The sequence below is a fragment of the Platalea leucorodia genome, assembly GCF_965183815.1.
Source record: "Platalea leucorodia genome assembly, chromosome: 4".
NCBI classification, from domain to species: domain Eukaryota; kingdom Metazoa; phylum Chordata; class Aves; order Pelecaniformes; family Threskiornithidae; genus Platalea; species Platalea leucorodia.
The window spans coordinates 36,748,050-36,758,874 of NC_138826.1; positions in this window are offsets into that span (position 1 = coordinate 36,748,050).

Sequence of the window (10,825 nt, forward strand, 5' to 3'; positions counted from 1 at the left end):
CATAGCTGTCGGCCACCCAAGGGTTTCCAGGTCGACAATGAGTAAGCGGTCCATGTGTCTTTGTGTCACCGCACAGAACTGTGCTCAAGTATACAGTGCTCCAAAGGACACGGTCTTACCATTTGTAAGCGCAGACGGGTAACCTTGGTTTTGGCATCAAATAAGTTTGGTTTAAAGAAGCAGCTTGGATTTGCTAATAGGTAGCAGGGGCATTTCCATTGAATCCAAAGGCTGAGTATAGTCTGAGCCTGTATTCAGTCAATGTCTGTAACCACCCCTCTCTTTCTTCCAAGTAAATAAGTTCTTTTGTTACTGAGACCACACTGTAATTTATTTTTGCTGTGTCTTGTTTGGGTTCTCTGCATTTTGCATGGCTTCAGAATATAATTGTCTTCCCAGCATAATTTTCAGTAGATTTAAAACACATGTCTTGACAAGGAGATCAAATACAAACTCCAAAACATGATCCCATAATTTAGTATTGATGCTAATTAACTTCATTCCTGAGACAAAGGAATTGTACTATTATAGTTTGGGGCAGCTATTAGAACAGAGGTCAAATAGCATGAGACCTCCTGTGATGTGAATATTTGCATAGTACAGGCATTAATGATACCATTCCCAGACAGTAATGATACCATTCACAGACATTAATGATACCATTCACATTGATTTTGCCTGCTATCAAACACATGTAAAATAGTAAGAAACATACCAGTTCTTCATTTTTTCTTGAACATTTTCCTTATGCAGCCCAAAATCTCTCTGTAGATAAGTAACAGTTTCCATATTTTCTCAACTTACAGAGAATTATCCTAATAAAAAAAACAGGTATCAAAAATTATTAACTAAAGAACTGTATTTAACATTTCAGTCAAGAAAAGGAGTATTTAAAAAGACCCTCCTTCAATAAAGTACAGAAAAAAGTTCTCTAGAGTTCTCAGAAACCACTGTACTAAGTACTACTTCAGTAGAATTAAATGCAAGAATTGTTTCTGGAGTCTAAAAACAAGACCATATTGATTTAGACTTTAAGAACATGTTAAATTTATGACTCCCAGTAATATAATAGGTTTTTTTTGCACATTTCTTCAATGAGAATAACAGAACACGGCATCTGGAAAAGCAGGGCAGGCATATTTTGTATTTCATACAGATAAGGGGAATTTTTCCCTCTTACAAACTGTCCTTAATAAGTGGACAAAATTCAAAATGTGAAGCATTTAAAAAGTTTTCTGTTAGTGTTTTCTGGGTAAAATAACTTTGTGCAAATAACATAAAAGACTCAGGTGATAATACGCCATTTATTGCATGGATCTCTAGGTCATTAAAACAACCTTAAGTGGCAAAAGGCCTTCATTCATGACCAGAATATATGTCTAAGTTACCACCCTTTACTCATCCTGGAAATGTCATCTATTCAGAAGGTGAAGATTTTGTTTAATCATCCAGGATTTATAAATATCCAACAGTTCACTCAAAGCTTCAAATTGCTTGCTAGATGACTGGAAATCTCAGTCCTATCCATCATGCATGTGCTGTGAGGCAAATACGTGCAAGAAGCACATGAAGACCAATATATAGCACATACACATAAATGTCCATCCAAGGGAGGGGGAAAAAACAACCAAGAAACAACAGCTGTGGTTCAATCCCTTCAGGAACAGTTAGAACAAATACCCTTACTTGAAGGGGTATTACCAAATCTGAACTTTGATGTGTTGTTATAATTTGGTTTCCTTTGGCTTTGAATAGTAAAAATGTTCTTGCATTTCATAAGATCTTCCTGAACCAAACTGCTTGTATGGATTTCAAGACGTCTGTTTTCTGAAAAGAAAATAAATCTTAAGCAGATCCATTAGTGTAGAAGTAAACAGCTCTGCTCCTTGTCCTCAAATCAATTAAAAAAAAAAAAAAAAAAAAAAAAAGCTTTGTACTCAAAGCCCCAACACGTCTTTTCTGGCATTTACACCTGAGAAATACATGTTTCTCCACCAGCAAACGTGATCTCTGACTGTCTCCACTTCCATGTCTGTTCTTTAAGAAGTTCCCCTTGGCTATAATGTGGTATACTGAAGGCCCTACTTTTTCTCACCCTGCTCTTCATACATTTGCTATTTACATAATCATAAAAATTTGGTATAATCATGCTTTTTGTCTTCACGTATATGAAATCAGGTATACCATGGGATAAAGATAGCATCTTATCAGGCATAATGCAGCTTCTGAGAGCCTTACCCAAACACACAAAGCTACACGGGCATAAGCAAAACAGTCCAAATCACTCTGGGTATAAGCACATTAAACAACCAACAATTTAAACAAAGATTATTATGATGCTAAACTACTGAGTTGGATAGGGGGATTCAAAGTAAGATAATAAGGGCCATTTTATATGTTAATGTTTTTAACATGTACCTCATTATCTAAAACACAGCAAACAGCACAAGCATAAACTCTAAATGAAGTTTGATTTTTTTTTTTTTTTTAATATCCACAATAACACAAAAAGATGTACAGGAGAGAAAGAAGAAATGTACAGATAATATCAACAGTAACATTGAACCCTATGCGGTTAAGTGCAAGAAAAAAAAAAATCACTGACACGTAGCATCAAATTTTCTGTATCAATGCAGCCTTTTACTGGCTACTTCAGAGGGATGATTAAAGGCCCGTGACCACAGCAGGCCTGCGTGCAGCCGAGGGACCAGCCCCGTTTCTAGAGGTGGTCCACAAACACTGCTGTTCTTAGCGTTTCCCATTGAAACCAGTGACAAATCCTCTGTTGGTTTTCCTAACGCAGAACGGAGCGGCCGTAGCTGTCTGACAATGACCACAAACTAACCTAACTCCCAGTTGCTAATCAGCAGTTAATGACAATGACGCAAAACCTTTTTAAAAGCTGCATTAACTTGAACGGTAAAGAGAATTTAATAAATATTGAAGTAGAACAAAATAACTTGAGTTCTTTTAAAATGATAGAAACACCTTGTGCTTTCTAATGTCTGTCTGTCCTCTATGTTCGCCAGGCCAGGTTCCAGAGAAAAGTCCCAAAAGTCTAATTTCATAATCCTATTTTAAGATCTTCATTAGTCCAGCAATATTTTTGGTACTGAGGAAAGTTAAAGAATTATTAAGAGGGCTTCTTGATCAATAGCTCATTAGAAAAAAAAAAAGGGGGGGGGGGGGGCACAATCATCAACATCACTCCAGCTATTTAAAAAAAAAAAAAAAGCGTTAACAAGAGCTGTGACTATAGCAGGGAAAATAGGGTAAAATTCCTAGCATAAACATACCCTGCAACAAGGATGAAAAGGAAAATGATTATTTTTACCCATTACAGCATATGTATAAAGTCAAGTTAGATTTAATTTCTGTTACACTACTGCTGACGCAATTAACTATTGCTAAGGTAAAAAAAAATATCTACAGTGAATGAAATTACATCTAAAAGCTCTACGATACAGAACTTTTGTAACAGTGGAGAGAACAGAACTAGAAAAAACAGGAAAAAACTTAATACCACTGTAAAAATTAATGCAATGCCTAATAGTTACTGTATTTTGTAGTAGTCGCTGGCCGCATCTTCACCAGCAAATGCAAGTGTGCCTGCAAACGCCGCCAGGCAGGTTTAATTCACAGGAGCAGACAGGGCCTCTATGTTTCAGGCTGAAAAACCCAGCAGCATACAAACCGACATTTATTTTTCCTGAGCTGAACAGCTGCACGGGCCGTTTATTCAGGTGATTACCCCCTTCTCTCTTGCCTTCTCAACGGCAAGAGCGGATGCCTGCCGCCGCCAAAAGGCACCGTGCGCCCGGCGGCACCGGTTCCCCCGGCCGCAAACCGCCGGCCGCGCCGCGCCTTGGCGGTGACGCGAGCCACCGAGCACAACGCGATTCTTTTAACGGGGGAGAAGAAAAAAAAAATAAAAAAGAAATAAAAAAGGCGGCAGCGGCAACTAACACATCTGCTTCCCCACGCCCAAATGTTAGTTTTTAACAAAACCACTCCACCGGCCCGCCGCTCCGGCCAGGGGAAGACTGAAGGGCGGCCATTACGGAGGAGCGAGCGGCGGTGAGACGCGGCGGCGCTCATTGGCCACTCGCATGGTTGAGGGCGGGAACTTCCGCCGGCGGAACGCTCAATAAGGAGTTCAGCCCGGGGAAGGAGCTATCAGCAGCAGCGATGGCCGAGTGGTTAAGGCGTTGGACTTGAAATCCAATGGGGTCTCCCCGCGCAGGTTCGAACCCTGCTCGCTGCGGCCCGTGGGGGTTACTTTTCCCCGCTTCCCCCTTTTACTGCGTCCAATGCGCGCGTTTTACTCCTCGTTTCTCCCCGTTAAGGGTGCTGCAGCGACAGGGATCATCTAGCGTTTGCCCGATTGCAACTCCTTAGTCGGTGCCTACGTGGTGCTCCCCTGCTCTTGGCAAGCAACAAAAGTAGTACCGACGCAGCAACAGGTGCCAGGGCGAGCTTCCAGCGTTGCATGGAAAACACTGGTGATAAACAGCGCTTGGGAGGGGGACACATGGGGATGGATCAGTGCGCTTTCCACAGCTGGCCTTCTAGGGCCTCTGCAGGCAGGACAGGCGCTGCCCAAGTGCAAGGCTCAGGATTAATCCGATGCATTACACACAGACAGTGTCCTGATTTACCCTAAAGAGCTGTTGTCCTGCCCCTGTGTCCTACAGCTGATACAAAATAAATAAAATCTTGTCAGCAGCAGGCTGCTCTATACTGAATGCATTTGCTCTGTCAAACCCTCCCTTTCCCGAAGGAAGCTGAGCTGATTACTCCTAGACCTCTGGTGAGGGGGTCCCAGATCATCTTTTCCTATCCTCGATGGCCTTCTGCACAGGCGCAATCTGGCAATGAGGGGAAAAAACCCCACAGAAGTTATTATGCAACTAATAACCAGGAAAAACAGCAGAACAAGGCACTTCCCCCTACACCCACGCACATATCCCCTCTTTCTGACCGGCTTAAACTGACCTTTCACCACTCAGATGTGTCAATCTCTTCCTATGTGTAGCCCCAGCATTAGTGAAGAGCTGAAAAATTTGCAAAGTCGGGTAAGAGAAGGCTGGACATAAGAAAAAGGCCATTTCCACAGAGGCCAAAATAGGCCAGAGCAGGAACAACCACTTTTCTCTCCTATCTCTCTTAAAGACAAGACAAAAACACATGCAAACCCATTCTTTCTAGCATCATGTTTTGTTAGTGCAACTTCATTTAATCAGAAAATGGAGGCGGGGGAAGAAGAGGAAACATGGAAATATCCCCGCTCAGAACAAAATAAAAGAAAGAGAAGACAAACAAACAATTGTTTAAGCTGGCAGCAAAATGAACATTTCAAAGCGCTCCCTAACAAGGTTTCCAGGGAGTTCAGGTTTGGGTGTTGGTTTCTGTTAGGGCACATCAAGTGTTAGAGGTAACACTCCAGAGGGCATCTTAAACTGGTAAATAACCGACAATGACACTGTGTAATATGTGACCATAACATTAGGCATTTCCCTTAAGTTCTCACATGTGAAGGTAGGTGCCAAGGGATACCGGAATCAGACACCTTATCTCAGACGTGGCAGAAGAGACAGTTTTTAAATTCAAGAGTACCGACTTAAGCATCCTTTGCTAAGGTGCAGTACATGTGCTACTTTCACCTTAGCGTATTTGTATTCTAACAGCAGTTTAAAATTGTGTGCTTAGCGCAGTACAACGTCTTAGTCACTCTGCAAAATATCAAAATTTGTAGTGAGTGTGCACATTTCAGATACCAAATTAAAAATATATAACTTCTTTTCCACATGTAAGGCTTGATTTTGTTTAATCAGCCAGGAATTTAAACTTTTTTGTTCTTTTATAACTCAAAGATCCCACCCACCCCTGTAATCTGGAACAGATGAGAGAAACTCTCTTTTGTGTAATGTTGTTTTGGGCAGCATTCCAAATTAATAAAAAGAAAGCATTAAAAGAGTCAAAATACTAAACACAGCGGGCAAGCTTTGCACGGAGTCCTTCCTTCCCACTGCATCACTGAAGAAGCTGCCAGTTTTTTTACTGACCAGTTTAAGTGTCTGTCTTATTTCCAAGAGACGTGTTTCATTGCTTTAGTAGTTCTGAAGACAAAGCACCAACCCAACAAATATTTATTAGGAAGTTTGCAACTTTAAGATGTCCTTTTCACTGCGACCTTGCTGGGGATGGAAATACCAAATGACCAACACCAAAAGGCATGGTTATTTTAAATTTTATATTGAAAAATAAGAGGCCAGTCTGTCAGAAAAGCAACAAAAATCTCCTCTGTCTAAGGAAGTATTTGCATTCAGTGAACTTTTTTGCCTTGAAACTGATTTTCCCTAAAATTTGCAGTTGAAAAATAAAAGAGCAGCAGCGAACACCCAAGTTATTTCCCACCCTCACCCTTCAGCAAGATTTATGAAAATGTTCCCATCAAGGCACTAAAGGGGAAGAACCATATGGTTTTAATTGCAGTTATTTTTTTGTAATTTTTTTGTAATTACAGGCGAAAGTAAGTAAAGGCTGCCAAACAGCCTACTAAAGCTCTATACGCATCAGCAGCACTAGTGTTGCAGGTTCCGTGCTCTCCTCTTGACTCCTATCGCTTTTCGTCTCCGTTTTGCAGCAAAAAGAGTTGAAGTGCTACTTTTCTGATCTGCTTCCCGTTTTAAACCTCAGCTATAAGAGTGAGAAAGAGCAAGGCAGTAATGAAGCTGGTGCTGGAGTCCAGACCCCAAAAGGTACATATGGGCTCAGCATGGGACTGCTCCCTATCTCTGCCACTTGGTGCCGTTTTCCTCCCCAAACCTGGCTCAGGCCCACTGCAGAGTACCTTCAGGGATCAGGGTGCCTCCAGCCAGCGTAGCAAAGAGATGCTTAAGATGTCCATGCTCCTTTTTATCATTGACAACCCACACTGAAGCAAGCAGCCTCATCCTGTGGCAGTGGCAGGCCAAGGATAGACATGAGAATCCTGGGGAAGACTCAGATCCTTCAAAAGCGAGGACCGCAAGTAGCAGAAAGCACCAAAGGCACCCAGGCCCAACCAGGTGGAAGAGTCTCTTACTCCTCTGGACCTTTCTGCTCATTCTCCTGCCTCCCCCGTCCCATCGATATCATTCACACAAAGTTGTTTATGAGAAAGAGGAGGAGCTGACAGTCCTCTACCCAGCATAAATTTGGGGGCTCCATGGAAATTAACTGCTAGTAGAGGACCAGCTCTGACAACCCTGACGAAGTAAATGTAGTTTCTGTAAGGATTGATGCCTGAGAGTCGAACAGCATCTCCTTAGAAGGGCTGTCTGCGGTGGTGCCAAGAGCCCTTCGATATTTTCAGAGAAGCGGTTTTGACAAAGCAGCAAGCAAGCCGTTTTGTCCGAAGCACCGAGACCCACATCGCACATCACGACTGGAAACCTTCTGAACATTGGCAGCAAATTTCATTTTCTAAAAGTAACCAACCCCTCTCCCTTCACTGCCCCGCCAGAAGAAGGGAGCAAGAACAAATCACTGTGAAGATGGAATAGAGAGGAAAGAAAATCCGTTTTCTCCAGCATCCATCACCCGTGACATGTTATGATTGATAGCCATCAGAGACCTAAGATGTGTAAAAGCTCCCAGCCTATATTGCGCACCACTGTAACGACTCAGACACGAGCCTTTCAAAGCTGGGACAAACAGAGAACATGAAGAGTCTCATCTTCATTAACACGGGAGGGAGAAGACACTAATATCGTGAAAAGAGAGACCAAACGTACGCAGTGCCTACCATCGGGGGGGAGGCCTGGCAACTCTTAGAACAGCAGGAGCAGCATGTACATGGGGCTGCAATAAAAACACCCAGCATAAACTAACTGATAAATATCACCCTATCTGACAGTGACAGAGGCTGACAACTTACTGACTTGCTTTATCTTTTGCTGTGTAATTTCATCAGCTTTATAACAGCTTCACTGCTTACCTTCCCAGCAGTCTTGTTGCTCATTTCAGGATATGAAAGCGTAAGACAGCCATGTTCATGCTCAGGAAATTAAAGTTACCCAGTATCTGTTTTAATCATCAGAATACTTGCTTCTATTATAGAACATATAAACTGCCTTTTTCTTTTTTTCCTCCCCCCCTCTCTCATTCAAAGAGGAAAGCAAGCACTCAGGAAACGACCTTACCTATCATTCAGCATTACCCAGCCTGAGATTTTCAGTCATATACTATCTGTATTCATCAGCAAAACTTTTAACTCTTACATTGCCACCCGGGAAATGTTGGCAAAACAACTTGGCAAATACTGGCAAAACAAAAAGTTTGTGAAGAACTAGAACATTCTCAATCTTATATATTCAGCACTTGCACAAGAACAGGCATGACAGCAGTAATTAAAGACACATTAATTTTATATAACTCAAGAACCTCCCCCCCAGAGCTGTTCAGTTTCATTGTAAACAGCTGGCTAAATAGTTGCTTAATTTCTGACATTACAAAACTGGTTGATACAGTTTGAGAGCCCTAGAAACACGATATTAAACAACAAGCCCTATTCTCTGTCTTTTGTTACCATCATCATCCACCTGCACCCCCATCTGCCATCTCATAACTTCCAGCTGAAACCTCATCAGCCCTCGCAAGCCCAGTAACGGCCAAGTTCAATCCCCACTTTCGACTGGGCGCCAGAGGATCTAGGCTCACCTCACAGGGCTGTTTGTTTTCATACCAAGCTCAGCTAAAAGTCATTTAGCTAACAAAGCACTCAAGCATGGTAACGCTCAATGGCTGTGCAGCGGAAGCACCCACCGAGTCAGACCCCTCAGACACCCAGAAGGCTCAGGACCCGTTGTCACCCACCTAAACAACTCCAGGCAGTGCTAGAGAAGAAAATGGGACCTCGCCATCCCTTGCAGGCAGCTGCCCTCTCCCCCAGCTTGAGATTCACAGACCCTCGTTCTAATACAAAGTGTCTGTTGTTTGCTGTTGTACAAAACTGTCCTTTTGCAGCTGTTTCCACTTTGCAAAGAAGGTTAAAAGTACTCTGTTGGCCACTGAAAAACCATGTATACCCGACTCTCTTGCCTTTTTATCACATCTTTGCAGAGCTTGAGAGATCCAACCCCTGCTCCACTCAACGTTTAAGCACATTAAGTGTGTTCTGTGCTTACCAGTGCAGAGGCCAACGCACCGCGTTATCGTGGGTGATGTCACGGGGGACATTTGCTGGGTCTTTTCATGCTACTAGCAAAAAAACTTCTAAAAACACTATCTATTTAAAAAAAAAAAAAAAAAAAGACAAGCAGTTTATGCTTGGGGTGTGGGCCCTGAATGGTCTAACATGGAGTAATTTGTCTGCTTCTTCTTTCTTTCCTTTCTCACATGAGGGAGAACTGGGCTGCCCACTTATTCCAGTTAACTGCTCTTACTGGCCAACAGGTCAAGTCCTACCAGTACTGTCCCAAAAGCAAAACAGGCTGCACAGCCTCCTCTTGCTCTCCAGTACCTCTGGGTTTGCTCTGCTAGGAATCGGTTAATTCAATTCTATTTGAGAAATACAGAAATGTGAACCATTTCAAGTCAAATATATACATAAATAGGAAAAGTCTGTATCAGTGTACTAGAGGACCAGTTAATAATATGCCCCCTTCCCTAGGGCAAATAGAAATCAGAGTACTGATCTCTAGCAAGTATGTTGCAAAATGCAAGTTTTGCCATCAGCTTTCAGCGGGCGAAGAGGCTTCAAAATATCTGCAATTACTCTTCCGGAACAAATATCTAAAAGTGCTGTGCCAAAACCAACCATGTAATAACTGGCTAATAATGACATCAGTTTTAATGACGTGAAAAATGAGTTTGCTGTTCAAAGGCCTATTGTACGCTCAGTTCTCAAGGGAAACCAGCTGGTTCAGTGCTAAATCATCCATCCAACCACCCCCTTTTACCTGTACAAGCAAGTGAGACTGGGAGAGGAGAATCTCAGCTGCCATCTGATTCAAAGTACTCCAGCTGGTTGCATTGCCATTTTTTTGTGAAAGAGAGAAAAAATTGCACCCTATTCCTTTCTAGCCTTGGCATGAACTAGAGTTTCTTCTGTTTGACATTCTTTACAGTCCCTCCCTACAAAATGGGTAGAAAGTCTTTCTTGAGCAAATACCTGTCTATAAAGGAAAGCAGTATATGCACTAGAAGAAAACTTGTAATTACATTTAGCAGATATAAGAGAATTAGTAATCTCATCTCTGTAACGTTTTCAGCTGCAAAATATGCGAGGGAAAAGCACATAGAAGAAAAAAATATTTTGGATAAGCAGGATGATGTGATGTAAAAATAGCTATTGCTACTGATGCCATCAAATCTAGGATCAAGGCAGCTGCATCAGCAGAACACCAGTACTTTGAGCTTTTATAAACTGGTACAAGCATACCCAGCACTAACGCTGGTATCAACCCCTCTAAAGAAAACTGGCACCAGAATAAATATACTAATGAGGTTACTAAGATAGAGGTATTATCGGGGTTCTGTGGGCAGGCATTTGTGTTACAGTGTGCACCAAGCAGGAGAAGCGCAGTAGGTCAGTCCGCACGTCGCACCCCTGCACGGCAGCGCCAAAGGTGTCACTGCAGGCAGAGGCAGGGATGGTAATACTGGAGCCACGCTGGGAGAAGACTGTAGTTTGCAGATTAGACTTTTCGTGGAGATGCTCAAGATTCATAACTGCACTCCCTTAAGCTTTTACCCACTGAGGGGGCAAAACCCAAGAAATTCAAAAGGGATCTCTGTGGTGGGTAGAGGATTTCAATTAAAAAAAATGAAAACAACCCCT